Source organism: Miniopterus natalensis, chromosome 4 (genome assembly GCF_054644295.1).
Source record: "Miniopterus natalensis isolate mMinNat1 chromosome 4, mMinNat1.hap1, whole genome shotgun sequence".
Classification (NCBI taxonomy): Eukaryota; Metazoa; Chordata; class Mammalia; order Chiroptera; family Miniopteridae; genus Miniopterus; species Miniopterus natalensis.
In genome coordinates, this window is record NC_142084.1 from 39,425,904 (window position 1) to 39,443,607 (window position 17,704).

At 40.4% G+C, this 17,704-nt stretch overlaps 2 pseudogenes; both read right to left on the minus strand.

Moving 5' to 3' along the window:
* Nucleotides 1-7,871: 7,871 nt before the first annotated feature.
* LOC107532489 (small ribosomal subunit protein uS12 pseudogene) lies at nt 7,872-8,285 on the minus strand (annotated as a pseudogene).
* Nucleotides 8,286-8,772: 487 nt separating this feature from the next.
* LOC107532488 (polyadenylate-binding protein 1 pseudogene) lies at nt 8,773-10,727 on the minus strand (annotated as a pseudogene).
* Nucleotides 10,728-17,704: the final 6,977 nt, after the last annotated feature.

Consider the following 17,704-nt stretch of genomic DNA (forward strand, 5'->3'; position numbering starts at 1 on the left):
CTATTAGATATATACCATTAATAAACCACTTGAAAAAGCCACCAGCAAACTTAACAGTACCACAAGCTTGTGACTCCTTGTGAAGTATTTCCTTATGACGAGCAGACAATAAGGCACTAAAATCTTTTGAAAAGATAAGGTGCTATGTTTATTGCATGATTTTACTTCTGCACCTGTAATCTATGATGCATAGCACACCAAAATAATGTATTTTAGTGTGCTATGACTACAAATTAGGCTGGCCTAAGTTCTAGAAATGGATGACGCATAAGCAGCATGTCCTTTATATTTAAATTGTTTCTACTCTAATAGTGTGATTTTTTTGGTGAACTTATATATATCAGGATGGAAGTGCTTTTCTTTTCTTTTTAAAAGAAGAGTCATTTATTTTTATTTTTTAAAGGTTGTTTTTTTTTTAATATGTTTTTATTGATTTCAGAGAGAGGAAGGGAGAGGGAGAGAGAGAGAAACATCAATGAGAGTCATTGATCTGCTGCCTCCTGCACGCCCCTTACTAGGGATCGAGTTTGAAACCCAGGCATATACCCTGACTGGGAACCGAACCCTGATCTTCTTGTTCATAGGTTGGTGCTCAACCACTGAGGCACGTGGGCCAGAAGAGGCATTTCTTTTTAAAAAGTATCTTGGGGCTGCACTTTATGGCATAGGAAGAAGGAGATCTAATAGTCTGAAAAGGACCTTCTAATTCCTAATTTCTCACACTAGAGATGCTGTGGGACAAGAGTGATCCTTGGAGGAGGGTTGTCTTGAATGTCACCCCATCTCTTTGTTGAACAAAAGAACCCTCTGCTGTGTGGGATCTCAGCATCTCTCTCGGAATTGGTGAAAAAGCTTTAAGGATTTTGTGCTGCTTCTGAAAACCTGTGCAGACTGTGCTGCAAAGGCCTTATTCTTGAGACCTCTGCATTTAAGACTTGATTTTTTTAAAAAAAAATATATCTTTATTGATTTCAGAGAGAGGGAGAGAGAGAGAGATAGAAACATCAATGATGAGAGTCATTGATCGGCTGCCTCCTGCACGCCCCCTACTGGGGATCGAGCCCGCAACCCGGGCATGTGCCCTGACCAGGAATCAAACCCTGATGGCCTAGATCCTAGGTCGAAGCTCAACTGCTGAGCCAAATCAGGCCAGGCAAGACTTGATTTTATTATTACTTCCTTCTTCATGTCTGCCCAAGCCTTTATTGCACTCCAAAGTTGTCTTTAGAGTCACACAGCCTGGATTTGAATACCGGTTCTGCACTTATAACTGTATAAACTTGGGGATGCTGCTCAACCTTTCTGAACCTTGCTTTTAACATCCACAATGATGGGAGTAACGATATCGACCTCACAGGAATTTTGTGAGCATTAAATGAGCAAATGTGCACTCAATATTTGATAATCACTCATTCAACACATATTTATTCAGAACATATGTGTCAGAAATTTAGTTCAGGAGGAAGCTGAACCTTGAGTATAAAGTGGGTTCATCAATGACAGGGGCTAGAAGGGCGTGGGAGCAGGGAGAGGAGTATTCTTCAAACAGAAAGAACAGAGGTGAAAAATTGTAGGGTATGAGTGAGTGTGTTGTGTTCTAGGAATGGAAAGGAAACTGGGATGACTGGACCAAAAATTGCAAGACACAGAATGGCCAGGGATGAAGCTGAAGGTCATACAGGGATTTTTATAGCTTGGGCTAAGGCATTTACATTTTATATTAAAAGCAATGGCTCACCATTATGATTCCTATTCTTCAAATGGAGAAAGTGACCCAATGAAGGTAAATATTTTCCTAGTGCCACACAGCTGTTGAGTGGCAGAGCACTGAAGGGTTTTAAGTAAAATGTGACATGATCAGATTTTGCTTTAGAAATATCCTTAAAGCAACAGAAGGGAGCATATGTGTGTGGGAGGGAAGCAGAGGCAGATAGGAAGGCTGAGATGCAAGGAGGCTGTTGAAGCAACTTATGTGAAAGAAAATGGGATGAGACACTTAGGAATTAGGGGACAGGGATGAGTCAAAAATGTTTCTTCTTCTCGTGGAGTCTGGCAATCCTGGATCCTTCACTGGTGACACGTCCATCAGTGTCCCTTGCTTTAGGGACATGGCATGTGGACTGACAGATTTAAAGCAAGGGCAGGAGTGAAAATGACAAGGTGAGGAGAGGGAAAGACAGAGCTATAGATACCCTATGACAGGTCAAGCAGGAGATGGGAAAGAAGGGAATGCCGAAGTCAAATCCCAAACACATGAACAATCTTCCTCGCTGAACGGGTTGATGGATAAGCTGTTTTCAAGGTGTCCGGGTACTTGTTTAACACGAAGCCATGGAAAAGGAAAGCCTACTCTCCAGTCCATAACGGAGGCTGAGAGAAGCTATTTAGTCTGGCTGCTCTGAATCAATGACTTGGGAGGTTATATTATTGTGTGTATTTGATCTTGGCCAGTGCCTGTAACTTCATTGCTCTCCACAATAAGGATAACACAGCTAAGACTGTTGATTCCCTCTGTGCGCCAGATATTTTTACATGCATTTTCTCATTCATTCTCACAACTGCCCTATGAGGAAGATATTATTTCCATTTTTCAAGTTAGGAAATTGTAAAATGCTTAGAGAGATTAGATGGTTTTAATATTTACAGTGATACCAAAAGAAGTTCAATTATTATGTTAAGGTTGGTTTAGAAAAATAATTACAGATGACTATAAAATTTTTAAATTCTGAATTTTGAAAGATGCTTAAAGACAGTTAAAAAGTAAGTGACTGGCTGAGAGAAAATATCTGCCCATATATCTCTAGCAACATATCAATATACAGAATATACAAGCAGCACTCACAAATCAATAAGAAACATTGCACATGGCCTAAGAGGAAAAAATGGGCAACAAAATATAAACAGGCCCGGCCAGTGTAGCTCAGTGGATTGAGTATCCTATGCACCAAGAGGTTGCTTGTTCTATTCCAGGTCAGGGCACATGCCTGGGTTGTGGGCTCAATCTCCAGTAGGGGGCATGCAGGAGGCAGCCAATGGTGTTTCTTGCTCATCGATGTTTTTATTGCTCTCTCCCTCCCTCCCTCTAAAATCAATGAAAACATTTAAAAAATACACACACACACACACACACACACACACACATATACACACATGCACACACAATATATATACAGGCAATTCACAGAAATGGAGCTATAAATGGTTGAAAAACCATGAAAAGATGCTCAACATCTTTAGTAGTCATGGAAAAATCTTATTTTTAATGTTAAAAAATTTGAAATGTTTTAGATTTAGACAATCACATTTTTAATTTCCAAGAACTGTAATCGATGCTTTTTCACAGTAGCCTATTCTGTTTTAATGGGTGCAATATTATCTTAATTTCACTTATGATAATAATCATATGCTTTTAAAACTGTCTCCATTTCCTGTATTAACTATTTTGTCAGAGGTTAATCTAATAAAATAAAAAAATATAACAAAATGAAACAATTTGGTTTTATTCCAATGTTCGGCAGTTTTCAATTGTCCGTTTATATTTGTAGAAAAGATCTAGATTGGCAGACATGTATTTGACGATGTTTCATCTCCTGGCGGTGAATACAGGGCCAGGTCAGGGGAACTTAGTATGGCCAGATAGGCTCTTTATTTTCAGTGTGGCTGGGTACCCTGTCTTCTGTGGGGGGGGGCTCTGTGTCCTTCAAGGTGGTTGTGAGTTATAGGGGCTTCTCCTATCTTCCCTAGTCCCAGTGCTCACAGGGAGCCTTATTCATCAGAACTCTCATTTTATTTGGTTATTTAAAAATGCATTAATAACCCGTGGACACAGGGAAGGCCCGGCGGGGGTAGGGTAAGGGGGGTGGGTTGGAAGGGGTCAATGGGGGGGAAAAGGGACATCTGTAATATTTTTGACAATAATGATAAATTTAAAAAGTAAATAAATAAAAATGTATTCACAGCTTTACCCCAGGGCAGAGGCTCAGTGAGTGGTTCCGAGAGTTGCAAGCTGACACAGGTATTCATTCCCTAGACCCTTAATTACATGCCAGCTGCCTCTCCAACTGTTTTCTACTGGTCCCAGCTCCTTCTATCAGGGCTAATTCCTATTCTCTGGTGGGGAAATTTGTTTAGGAGTCTCTTTCACACACATAGGTTTCTGGTTCCTTGCCTCCATTAGTTTTCTCTTACCCAGATTAAATCTTTTAGAAGTTCATATTCTTCTGGTCTATTGGCATCCTTCCTGTTACAGGTTTACTTGTATTGCTATATTTCTTTCATTATCTCAGTAGGACTTTGGGGGAAGAGAGGTAAATGTGTGAGATCAGTCAGGGATCTTAAACTGAAAGCCCAAGTACAGTAAGTTCTCACGTTGTTGATAGGTTCTTGGAAACGAAGACTTTAATTGAAATGATGTATAATGAAACCAATTTTACCACAGGCTGATTGATACAGGAAAGTTAAATTCCTACAGAATATTTCTGGTCACAAAAACATCCCTAAACTTCTAAATACAGACTCAAAACAATTCTAATATCAAACACTGAAATAACTGTGAGCTATACATGCATTTTAAAAAGATGAATAAAAGAAAGCAAGATCATGATTTTCCAACCTGCTTATTCCACATCAGGGTCATGGTGGCTGTAGTCTCTCCTGGCAGCTCAGGGTACAAGGCCAACCTCAACCTGGACAGGACACCCTTCCACTGAAAGGCCACTCACAGCCACACCCACACCCACACCCACTCAGCTTGGGACATGAAACAGCCTATTCGTCTCACATGCACATCTCTGGGATGTGGGAGGAAACTGGAGTCCCCAGAGAAAACATACAGAGACATGGGGAGAAGGTACACACTCCACACTGACTGTGGCCCCACCAGAAATCAAATTTGTTTTCTTCTCAACATTGTAACATAATGGCGTTGAATAAAACGATATTATTCAAGGACCTGTGATAATGATTTGGGTCCATCTGTCGTAAGTGCTTTGAGGGAGAAATAGCATATGATGTGAAAGTGTACACTAGAGAAACTTAACCTAGTCTAGGGGATGTTTGGAGGGGGGAGGTAAGGAAAAGCCTTTCATTGAGGTATATTTTAAAAGATAGACCCAAGTTTCAAGTTTGGTTTTACTGAGAAGTAGAGAAATAGGCTAGATGACCTTTAGGATTTTCTTCGTGTTTATAATTCACTGGTTTGCAAAGTTTATGTTCATAGTTGAGGATTTTTTAAAAAGCCTGGACCCTGTGGCTCAGTTGGCTGTGTGTCATCCCATGCACCAAGAGGTTGCTGGTTTGATTCCCAGTCAGGGCACATGCCTGGGTTGCACCCCCAGTAGGGGGGAGTGCAGGAGGCAGCCAATGGATGTTTCTATCTCTTTCTCCCTCTCCCTTCCTCTCTCTCTAAACAATCAGTAAAAACATATTTTTAAAAATCCTGACTTTCCTTCTAAAAAAAAAAAAAAGTAAAGAAAATAAATTCCTTTTCAAAATAGGGAGACTTAAAAATCTGAACTTGCAATGGCCTGAAATGCAACGGCGCAGCATTTCAGCCAGCACCTCTGTCATCATCTCATCGGACTTGCATTACTTAGGCCTAGATGAGCTTCTCAAAGAGTTAGAGCTTTTCTTGGAGACTTCAGCTTGTCGAGGGGTTACTTTCTTGTGGAGAAGGCATGCTCACTTCTTTTTTCTTAGAACATTTTTTAAAAATTAAATTTATTGGAGTGACATTGGTTAATAAGATTATATAGGCTTTAAGTGTACAATTCTATGACACATCATCTGTATATTAATTGCATCGTGTGCCTACCATGCAAAGTCAAATCTTCTGTTACCGTATATTTGACCCTCTTTACCCTTTACTACCCCCTTAGCCCCCATTCCCTCTGGTCTATGAGTTTTTCTTTGTTCATTTGTTGCTTTCAGTTTTATATCCCACAAATGAGTGAAGTAATACGGTTCTTAACTTTTTCTGTCTGACTTATTTCACTTAGCATGATATGCTCAAGATCATCCATGTCACAGTGGTAGAATTTCATCTTTTCTCAAGGCTGAGTAGTGTACCGCTGTATATTTCTTTTCTTTCTTTTTTTAATCCTCATCTGAGGATATTTTTTTCTATTGCTTTTTAGAGACAGTGGGAGAGAGAGAAAGAAACATCGATGTGAGAGAGACACATTAATTGGTTGCCTCCTGCATGCGCCCTGACCAGGGCTGGGGATCGAGCCTTCAACCAAAGTACATGCCCTTGGCCAGAATCAAACCCAGGACCCTTCAGTCTATGGGCTGATGCTCTAACCACTGAGCCAAACCAGCTAGGGCATGCACCACTGTATACATCAGCGATTTTCAACCAGTGTGCTGCGAGAATTTCTAACACATGCAATACCTATTTAGTCAGGGGCACTGAACTCTTTTCTTTCAAATTGTCAAATAAAACTATATACCTTTTTTTGGTCAGATTGGCAAAAAATATATTTTTTGGTGTACCACAGAATTTTACTAATTAGTTTATGTGTGCTATGAGATGAAAAAAGTTGAAAATTGCTGGTATATATGCACCATATCTTTATCCAATCATCTATCGAAGGACAGTCAGTTGTTTCCTTGTCTTGGCCACTGTGAATAATGCTGCAATGAATACAGGAGTGCATATATCTTTGCAAATAAATATTTTCAATTTTTTTCAGGTAGATACCCAGAAGATGGGTTGCTGGAGCATATGGTAATTCTAAATTTTTGAGGAGCCTCCATATTGTTTTTCATAGTGACCATACCAGTAGGAATGCTCACTCCTTGCCTCAGCAATAATTAATCTTTATTTAACTAATTTCATAGGGAAAAAAGTCATTACAGAAACTGTTAATAAAATACAAAACACTAAAGTGATCTTTCCTATGGAATTTAGAGCAACATGAATTTATGTTGCTTTTAAATTATAATTGGTAATTATTTTACTACCACGATCATACCTTGATCCTTAACATTAGGATGAGAACTGTTATTACTCAGATAATCTTGTTAGTAGGATAAACTAAGGGATGAATTATAGTGGGGCCAAAGAAGGGATGCCTCTTATTGCATCTGTTAAATCTGAGCTTTAGGACTTGTACTTAGAAGACATTCTCTAGCATACAGAAACTTGAATGAATGGTCTGAGTCTCAAGTTAAGATCAACACAATAGTCATTTAATACCTCACTTACTTTGTGAAGAGTCCTCAAGTGGGAATGTAAAATTTCAGAAAATCTATTTGAAATGCATTGGAAGCACGGATTTGGTTATGGATCAAATTCTACCTCCTGTGTACATAGCAATGTTCACCAAAATACTAAAATTATAGTCATTGGTTATGATTGTGAATTAACTGCTATTTAGCTATTACCAACACTTTAGTGGAAAAGTTTGTTATTTGAGAGAAACAATCAAAGGAACATATTAGCTCCTATTTTTCTAACTCTCTATGCTCTCTGAGGAAAATTATATTTCCAGGAAACAATATGCCTAGATTATGTCATCTTAACTCCCTAGAGAAATAGCTTTTTTGAGTCTAACCACTATGTTATACACTTGAAACTAATACAAAATAATATTGAATGTAAACTGTAATTGAGAAATAAAATTAAACAAGGAAATAGCTTTTAGAGATATAATAATTACTCTCTCAACTTTTATAGAAGCTTGCTATATGAAGAACATTTTTTAGGCCATTTACAAAACTTTAAAATTAAGATCTAATCCAGTTTATATCCTAATGTCCCTTAGGAGAGATTTCTTTTTGTATTTAGTGAAAGGAAATTTCTCTAAGATACTTTGGAGGGGGAGGGAGCACATGAAAGATTATTATTACCATGTTTGCATCATTAAAACTTATGATCTTGGTCTTTTCTTCTTGCTATTACATAAGGCCAAGAGAGAGACATTGGTTACTCTGACAATCTTAAACTGGACTCCAGGAATGTACCGATTAGATGACCTTTGCAACTAAATCTAGCCACCAGAACTTCAATGTTTACAATAGAGTTCAAGCAACCTTTATTGGGTAAGAAAGCTGTGTTTCTTGGTGATTTTGATCAGCTGGACCCTGACACACTTCCTGATGGCAGAATTTGGCTTCCACCCTAGCTTTTTCTAGCAAAATTTCATTTCCATGTGATGTACTTTCAAAGGGGTTAGCCTTCAGGGCTATGCCCAAATGGACTTTTTTGTATAGTTATCATGCCATGTTTTGTCTTGGTGGCTGCAGAACTTCCTGACAGTACAAAGACCTTGACACTTGCCCATCCTGCTGGTGCTGTAGGCCCAAGAGAAAGAGATAATGTACCTTTTTTTTTTTTTTTTGCACTGTTTAAGAAATTTTTATTAGAGCAAGGATTTTATAATCCAGATTATGTTTCCTTGCTCAGTTATCAATTCTGTTATTTAAAACAGAAGTGACATTCTGATCTATTCCACAGTAAAGATTACAACATTAAACAAAGGAATGCTTTAAAATTTTGTACTTTGCTGAAAATTCTTTTTCCCAGGGCCTATAAAACATTAATTTGTTTTTATATTTTACTATTTTGTGTGTGTGTTTTGTTTGTTTTTGTTTTTAAATCAATAAGTAATCTAGGACTAGCATTATGTTTGCTAGACCTGGCATTTGCTCAGTACGTAAGGTCCAAAGTTTCCTCCTTTTTGAATTTATTTTATATTTTCCAATGGCTTTTCCCCTTAATATTTAAGTTTTTCAATGTATAGATACTTTTCTTCAGTGAAGCATGAGTTTCTTTCCGTGGTCCCTGATCAATTTTAAATAGTTGGAACACCAGTGGCACTGTTAACTGCTTTCTGGAAAGCCTCTTTAGCTTGGTGGGCTTGTATTACAGCTATAGCTTCATCAACTTTAGAACAGAGAGACTCTGGAGACTCCAGCATATGAAGAAGTTCTGAATTATCCATCTCCAACAACATGCCAGTAATCTTACCAGCAACAGTAGGGTGCATGGCTTGAATTAGAGGAAACAGCCGTTCGCCCAACATTTGCTTTTGCTCTTGAGGAGGGGCAGATGCCAACATGGGAACAGTCAAAGGCTCCTGACCTTGTACATGAACAGCAGGCTGCGGCATGGTAACTTGTAGCTGTGCATTAAGATGTTGTTGAGGATTGCACACCCCCGCAGCATACTTATACTGTGGAACAGTGAGGGCAGCAACAGTAGCTGCAGCAGCAGTCACTGCAGGGCGTGGACCCACTGCCTGTGTTGATGTGTTAGCAACACACTGTGTGGACGTGACTCGCGGAACCTGTGAAGAAGCTGGCCTCATAGCACTCAATGGTGGTATAGGAGCGGCTGGGCAGATAGCACCAGGCATATTTTGGTATGGATGAGGCGTGGCACCCTGAGCAGTCCAGCGAGGTCTTGGTCTTAGTTGAGCAATTTGGCTAGGAGGACAGTATGCAGCACGGTTCTGAGTCTGTGAGATAGCTGCCATGAAGTAACCTGAAGGAGGTGCTGGCTTGTAGGGGCTGGTTATGGGGTTGGGCACAGCTCTCGCCCTTGCCATTCTCTGCATATACTGGTTAGTGAGGAAAGCCTGGCGATCTTCTTTGCGCTGAGCTAAAGCTACATACAGCGGCTTGGTAGCCACAATTCTACCATTCATTTCTGTAACTGCTTTCGTGGCTTCTTCTGGAGAGGAGAAACACACAAAACCAAACCCTTTGCTCCGACCACCTTCCATCATAACCTTTGCACTCGTGATTGTACCAACCGGAGAAAACTCCTTCCGGAGACGCTCATCATCAATGACATCGTCAAGATTTTTCACATAGAGGTTAACATCCTGGTATCTGGTGATCCTATCTCGCTTCATCTGTTCAAATTTGCGCTTAAGTTCTGTCTGCCGTTCCACTTTCTTCTGAGCCCGGCCCACGTAAATTCGTTTTCCGCCGAGCTCCTTTCCGTTCAGCTCATCCACCGCTTTCTGTGCATCCTCATGCTTTTCGAAGCTTACAAATCCAAAACCTTTGGATTTTCCACTTTCATCGGTCATTACTTTCACACTTAAGGCGGGTCCAAACTTGCCAAAGAGATCCTTCAGGCGCTCGTCATCCATGTCTTCGCCAAAATTCTTGATGTAAACGTTGAACTCTTTGGCCCGAGCTCCCAGTTCTGCTGCTCGTTCTTTACGAGACTTAAATCGCCCAACGAAGACTTTGCGGTCGTGGAGCAGCATCCCGTTCATTTTTTCAATGGCTCCTTCCGCAGCTTCCTGGGTCTCAAAATGTACGTAGCCATAGCCCTTGGAGCCATTTTCATCGCACGCCACCTTACACGAGAGGACGTTCCCCAAAGCGGAAAATGTATCAAACAGCGCCTTATGGTCGATGGATCTGTCCAGATTTTTAATGAATATGTTGCCCACGCCACTTCTGCGCAGCGAGGGGTCGCGCTGGGACCACACGAGGCGCATCGGCTTGCCCTTTATAACGTCGAAGTTCATGGCGTCCAAGGCCCGCTCGGCGTCCGCCGGCTGCTGGAAGTTCACGTACGCGTAGCCCAGGGAGCGGCGGGTGACCACGTCCCTGCAGACCCGGATGGAGAGGATGGGCCCGGCCGGGCTGAACTTCTCGTAGAGCATCGCCTCCGTCACGTCGGGGTGCAGGTCCCCCACGTAGAGCGAGGCCATAGGGTTGCTGGGGGCGCTGGGGGTCATCGCCGGAGGGCCGCCCGCCGGGCCACAGGCCGCGACGTCCTGACCTCTCAGGGGAGAAGGGCGAGCGCTGGGGCCGGTGGGCGGAGCTGGGGGGTGGGGGGGGGGGCGACGGCCAGCGCCGAGGGACAAAATCCGCTGGAATCGAAACCGGCTCAACAGTCGCCGAGCGCGGGGCGCAGTCGCCCGCGGCGGAGCGAGGCCGTCGGTCTGGGTGTCGGTCCCGCGGCCGGGAGGCCTCAGTCTCTCGGTTCCTCCTTGGAGCTGCTGCCGGGTCGTGGGAGGTCACTTCACCGGGCTATTTTATAAAAAAGGAAGGAAAAAAAGTCCCCGGCTGGGAAGAGGAGGATTTTTCTGTAATTTTTTTTTTTGGGGGGGGGTGGGGGTGGGACCGGGTTTAAACGATTTTTTTTTTTTTTTAAGTAATACATTTGTGTTGTGAGCTTCAAGCACACTCTCCGCACTCTCAGCGCTAACCTCCAGGGAGAAGGGGCTGATGTACTCTCTTTAAAAATTGTGGTAAAAGACACATATCACCGCCTTGCCCATTTTTCAGTGTCAAGTTCAGTCGTGCTGAGTAGATTTGCATCGATTCACAACCAGTCTTCAGAATCTTTCATCTTCTAAAACGAACCCTGTACCCATTGGGATGGTTAATTTTATATGTCCAGCTGGCCAGGCCACAGTGCCAAGATACTTGGTCAAACATTATTCTGGATGTTTCTGGGAGGGTGGTTTTTGGATGAGATTTACATTGTAAATTGGTAGATTTTGAGTAAAGCGGATTGGCCTCCACCGTGTGGCTGGGCCTCACCCAATCAGTTGACGGCCTGAATAGAATAAAAGGCTGATCTGTCCCAAGTAAGAGGGACTGATGTCAGCAGACACCCTTCAGACTTACGTGGTAGCATCGGCTCTTACGGGGGCTCCAGTAGATGGCCCACCCTTGCAGAGTTTGGACTTGCCAGCCTCTGTACCTGCATGAGCCAATTCCTTCAAATAAATTTCTCTTTAGGTACCTGCATACATATTGGTTCTATTTCTCTGGAGAACCCTGATTAGTGCACCCATTAAACAACTCTCCCTTTTCCCCTCCTCCAGCCCCTGGCAACCAGCATTCTACTTTTTGTTTCCACTCTAGGTGCCTTACATACAGTATTAGTTTTTGTTTTTGTTGTTTTAAATATATCTTTATTGATTTCAGAGAGAGGAAAGGAGAAGGAGAGAGAGAGAGAAATATCAATGATGAGAGAGTCATTGATCGGCGGTCTAGCCTGCGAAACTCAGGCATGTGCCCTGACCGAGAATCGAACCCCGATCTCCTGGGTCCTAAGTTGAGGCTCAACCACTGAGCCACGCCGGGCTGGGCAGTATTTGTTTGTGACTGGCTTACTTCATTTAGCATAATGTGCTCAAGATTCAGTGATATAGCATGTGTGAGAATTTTCTTCCTTTGTAAGGCTGAGTAATATTTCATTGTGTGCATATCCATTCATCTGTCAGTGGACGCTTTGTTTGCTTCCACCTTTTGGCTATTATGAAAAATGCTGCATGAACATGGGTGTACTAATATGTCTGCAAGGCTCTGCTTTCAATTCTTTTAGATATATACAGGGTGTGCCCACAAAATGTAGGCACATTTTGAATGATTATAAAGTCAATGTTTATTAATATACAGTTCATTTTAGAAGAATCTACAGAAATGAAAAATTTTGTTAGTGTGTATTTATTTTGGGGGGACACCCTATATATTATTCAGAAGTAGAATTGCTGGATCATATGATAATTCTATTTTTAATTTTTGAGGAGCCATCATACTGTTTTCCATAGTGCCTGCACCATTTTACATTTCCACCATCAGTGTACAGGGTTCTAATTTCTCCACATTCTTGCCAATTGCTTGTTATTTCTAGCAATAATAATCTTGTAGGAACCCAAAATCACCTTCTGTAACAGTCACTTTTGTTATGAGATAGTATTTTATACAGGTATGTGTGAAGGGAATGCTGATATAGACTTGATCCTAGAAAATATGTTAAGACTTGATACATCCATAATCTAGAATGAATCTACATGGTATCAAAACAGTTATTTAGAAGGAAAATATTCTGTCAAGAATTTCTTTGCCTTGTAGTGCTAAGTGACTGGAGTGGCAGGTTTTATTGTTTAGAATTTGTAGACAAGCGACCTTATTTAAGGTTTTTTCCCCCATAAAATGTACATAGATCATTATAATTGTGACCAAGTCATTTTGATAGGTAAGCATTTTAAAACTCTGAGGGAGTTTAAACTGTAAAGCAGAAGGTACAAACTGGCAGGCCCCAGGCCTGCAGACTTATTTGATTTGGCCTGCACATTTGTTGGCCCATGTCGTGTGTTTTAAAAATTTGAATTAGTTGACAACTTTTTAAATGGAGAAATTTCATGCAAAAACCTTGATTTCTAAATTTTGGGGGAAAACTAGCTGACCTGGCAAGACTGGGCCTACATTCCCACATGGCAACAGTTGGCCGGAGCTGAGGAGCAGCTGCCCTTTCAGCCTGAGCTTGTGTTCTCCAGCTCTCCACGGTCCCACCCACCCGGAGACTGGAGAGCTCATGGACACCCAGGCAGCAGACTTCTCAGTTTTGCCAGGAACCACTTACAACTTCCTGTAATGTCTAAGTGGGATGTAAGGCCCATGGTGGGCTCTCAGTGATTGCTTGATCGTTTATTGATTCTGATTTTTCATGTCCTAAAATCATTCAGGATCCTTTTTTTCTTTCTTGGTGGAGAGGAGACAGTAAGACTATGGCCTTAAATAGATGAAATAAAAAAATAAAAGGATCTGGACGACACAGAGATGGGGAGCACCTTAAAAGAAAATAATAATGCAAATGTAATTTTTTACTAAGCAATTTAGCCTTGAACTCTTTTTCCCATGTGAGGAAAACTGAAGAAAACAGCACCCAAGAAATGTTTCAAGCTAAGCCATCTGTTTAATACCAGAGGGAAACAAGGGGCAAAAGGTTAGTCAGCCGTCTTACAGTGGCAGAATTCTTGAGTTAACAGATAGAAATAGATACAGAAAATGAGGACCATATGGTTGGCTACATCAGAGCCACTCTGTGTGTGTGTGTGTGTGCTTGCAAGGCCACCCACTGAGAAAAAAATTCAACTTATTGTGTCTCAGCATATTAACAACTCCCTTTTAATTACTGAGGCACTTGAAGAAGTTCTGTTTTCACTTTCAGGTGATAACAAATAAAAAATGTGTTAAAGAAAAATGCAAGCAACTTCTCGCTCTCTTTTGGTGATCTGTTGAGTAAGAGAAACATGAAATTCTTCTGGAAGATGTGCCTTGAACCCAAAACGTGGTTTCAAGATCTTAAAAGTTCTCATCACAAGAAAAAAAATTCTGTAACTACGTGTGGTGACAGGTGTTAACTAGACTTATTGTGGTGATCAGTATGCCATATATATAAATATTGAGTCATTATATTGTACACCTGAAACTAATATAATGTTGTAGGTCAGTTATACATCAGTAAAATAAATGAATAAATAAGAAACTTTAGGAAAACAACAACAAAAAAGACAGCTTCATCAAGTGGGTTATTATTAGATGTGTGACTTTTCCTTATAATCATGTTCTACAATGACAAATAAAACACTAGAAAAAACAAGGTCAGTTTAGGCCATTGGCAGAAAGTTAAAGCCTTTTAAAGAAATTTAGTAAAATTGCTTGCTGCTGAGTTGTTACTGTATGTAAAGTAAGGCTGCAATAAAATTCAGTAATGAGTATAAATGTATAATTTCTTAAAAAAAAGGAATATCTCACATAAAGATTGTATTTTTAAAATAAAATATATATACACCTGTGTTAATATGTATATGTGTGTATATACTCATATTGCCTCTTTTTGCTATATTATCTAAAAGATTTTACTCTGAACTTGAACTTGTGGTTTGATGATAGCACCAAATGAGTCCTTCAAACAAAAAAAAAAGACATGATCTCATGAGCATTATTTCAAAAGTTTACTCCATTATTCAGAAGTCTTTGTTTCCAGAAACAGCAGCCTCTGCCTCCCACATGGCCAGCTGAGGAAAACGAGACAACCCAGCCAAGGCGCAGAGAGAGAGTGCCTCCGGGAGCCAAGTGCTGATAATCACACCTCGGAAAGTCAGGATGCTTGAGTCTATAACAAAGAACATCCCAAAGTCTAACCCTCCAAATAGAAATGATCAGATAATAAAGTAAAAATTAATTTGGAATAGAATTAGCCCCATGATTCACTTGGTGCCGATCTAAGAAAGCAGGAACATGAGTTAGCTTACAGCGAACAGGGCGGCTTGTCTGCCTGCTTAGCTGCGGGGTTAGAATAATGTACAGGAAGAGGTGACGTAATGATTGTCTCACTTTCATTATTCTCTCCCAAATGAATAACCTTCCACACCAAGGATGAGCTCACTCACTATTAATGGAAGAACATCTGGTGAGTGAGGGCCCCCAGCTGAACATGCTGTTGGTTTGGGACTATATTTAACCAGCAGAAACCCAATCATTGTTGCATGTATCACATATGCAGTCCAGTTACATTGTGAAAAAAAATTTAAGGGGTAAGGAAATACTCCTGAAAGTATTTTAACATACAAGGTTTTTCCTTATGAAGCAAGGCATTAACCTGTTCCAAAAAAGATCCTAGGCTATTATTAGAGTGGAATATCTTACACATGTGACAGATGCCTTGTCCTCTTTGGCTGAGGCTCGGATACTTGCCATAGCTGTCTAAGTTTAAGTTTCAAATCACGGACAGGAATCTCTCTCCTTTAATTTCCTTTCCCATTCTTAATTTCCAGGCAGGCCTGCCACACCGACAATGGTGAATTTTGCAGTGTAATCTATCTAATAGATTTACTGTAAATGATGAATCACCCTAGTATTTCAATCTAATGAGTAATGCTGTAAGTCAATTTTGTTTTTAAAAATGCAGCATAGCTAAGGTCATCAGTTAAATGTGCTAATACAGAGAGATGTCAGTGTTCAGAACACACGGCAGTCAGTCCTAACAGTCACAAAGCTGGAATACTCTGGAATCTGCCCTGTGCCAAAGCCTTTAGGGGGATTGCTCACTTACAATTATGACATTTGAATATATCTTTATTGATTTCAGAGAGAGGACAGGAGAGGGAGAGAGAGAGATAGAAACATCAATGATGAGAGAGTCATTGATCGAGCCCGCAACCCGGGCATGTGCCCTGACCGGGAATTGAACCCCGATAGCCTGGATCCTAGGTCAACGCTCAATCGCTGAGCCACGCCTGGCTGGGCAGTTATGACATTTGGAAAAGAATTTCGTCCATCACGATTCAGGAAATTTCCTCAAATTTAGGCGGCTTTCATTGTTCTTCTGGTAAAATTTAGTAACACTTTATTGTGAAGAGACTAACCAGCTATTATTTTTTTTATTTAAAAGACTACTATGGAAATAATGCCTATTTTCTGAAGAAAATATGGGAAATTCAGAGAAGCACAAAGAAAACATAATTCATTCTGATTCCAACCACTGAGGCCTTTTTGTGTATGTTAGTCTTTTACAATTTAAGTGCATGTAAGCATTTTCTCATCTTATTAACTATTCTAATACAATTTCATTCTAAATGGCCATGTCATATTGCATCATATAGCTATATTGTAATTTATCAGATCAGTTTCCTATTGGACACTTAGTGTACTACTAATTTCTTGCTATTATAAACAAAAGTATGGTAAAGATCTGTATAACTACACTTCTGCCCACACAGGTGATTCTTTCCCTGGAATATATTTGTAGAAATAAAATTCAGTCAAAATGAATATGTTTTTAAGGGTCTTGACATTGGTTGAAGATGCCTTTATGAGGGAATGGGAGATTTGTTTCCTTCTCTGCACAAGATATCCCTGAGATTAGAGATGCTGCCCCAGTCCCTCTGCTTCAATCTACTTCTGGTTCCTCATGTTTAAAATAAGAGGGCTGGAACATTGGGATAACAATGATGCTTATTCTGCTAAATGACTTTCATATGTTACCTCCTTTAGTCTGTACAATAATCCTGTGAAATAGGATAAGAGACTTGGTGAGGTTTGGACAGCTTATAAATAGAGGTGCCAGAACTCGAATCAGATTTGCTATCTCAAAAGTTCATGCCCTAAACCACTAAGCTACCCAGTTTCTTCTTGGGTTATCACTCATTCATTCATTTATTAATTCGATATATTGTGTGAGGGTCACTATGCACAGAAGATACAGTGGTGAACTGAATAAACTCCTTGACCTCAGGGACTTTCTAGTGGGGTGACAGACAGTTACAATTATAGTCTTGTGCTGCTTAAGGACAGGGATACATTCTGAGAAATGCGTTGTTAGGCTATATGGTCTAGTCCAGCGATTTTCTACCTTTTCATCACATGGCACACATAAACTAATTACTAAAAAGTCTTCAGCACAACAAAAAATATGGTTTTTTGCCAATCTGACAAAAAAAAAATAGGTATAATTTTGATTCATTCACACCAGAGGGCTGACAGAAAAATAGGTATAATTTTGATTCATTCACACCAGAGAGCTATTGTTGTATGTTGGCTGTTGTCAGTTTTTAAATTTGACAATCTAAGGGAAAAGAGGTAAGTGCCCTTGACTAAATAGTCAGGTATTGCATATTTAAAAAATTCTCATGGCACACCAGTTGAAAGCCTCCATGCACCGCCTGTAACTGTACAAAACAACACAAGATAAAACCAAGAACAAGAAAATTATGCAATCAAGACACAAGAAACACAAGCTGCTGCCGCATAAGGCAGCACACCGTTTTACAGCAACCTCTTTTTGGAAGGAGAAAGAGCACGCTCTAAAACAATAATAAAAAGTGTAGTAGCGTAAACGCATTAACCAGTAACATAGTCATTTACTATTATCATCAAGTATCAGGACTATCTACGATTTTATATGATTATACGTCCTGCACTTACACAGATTGGCCTA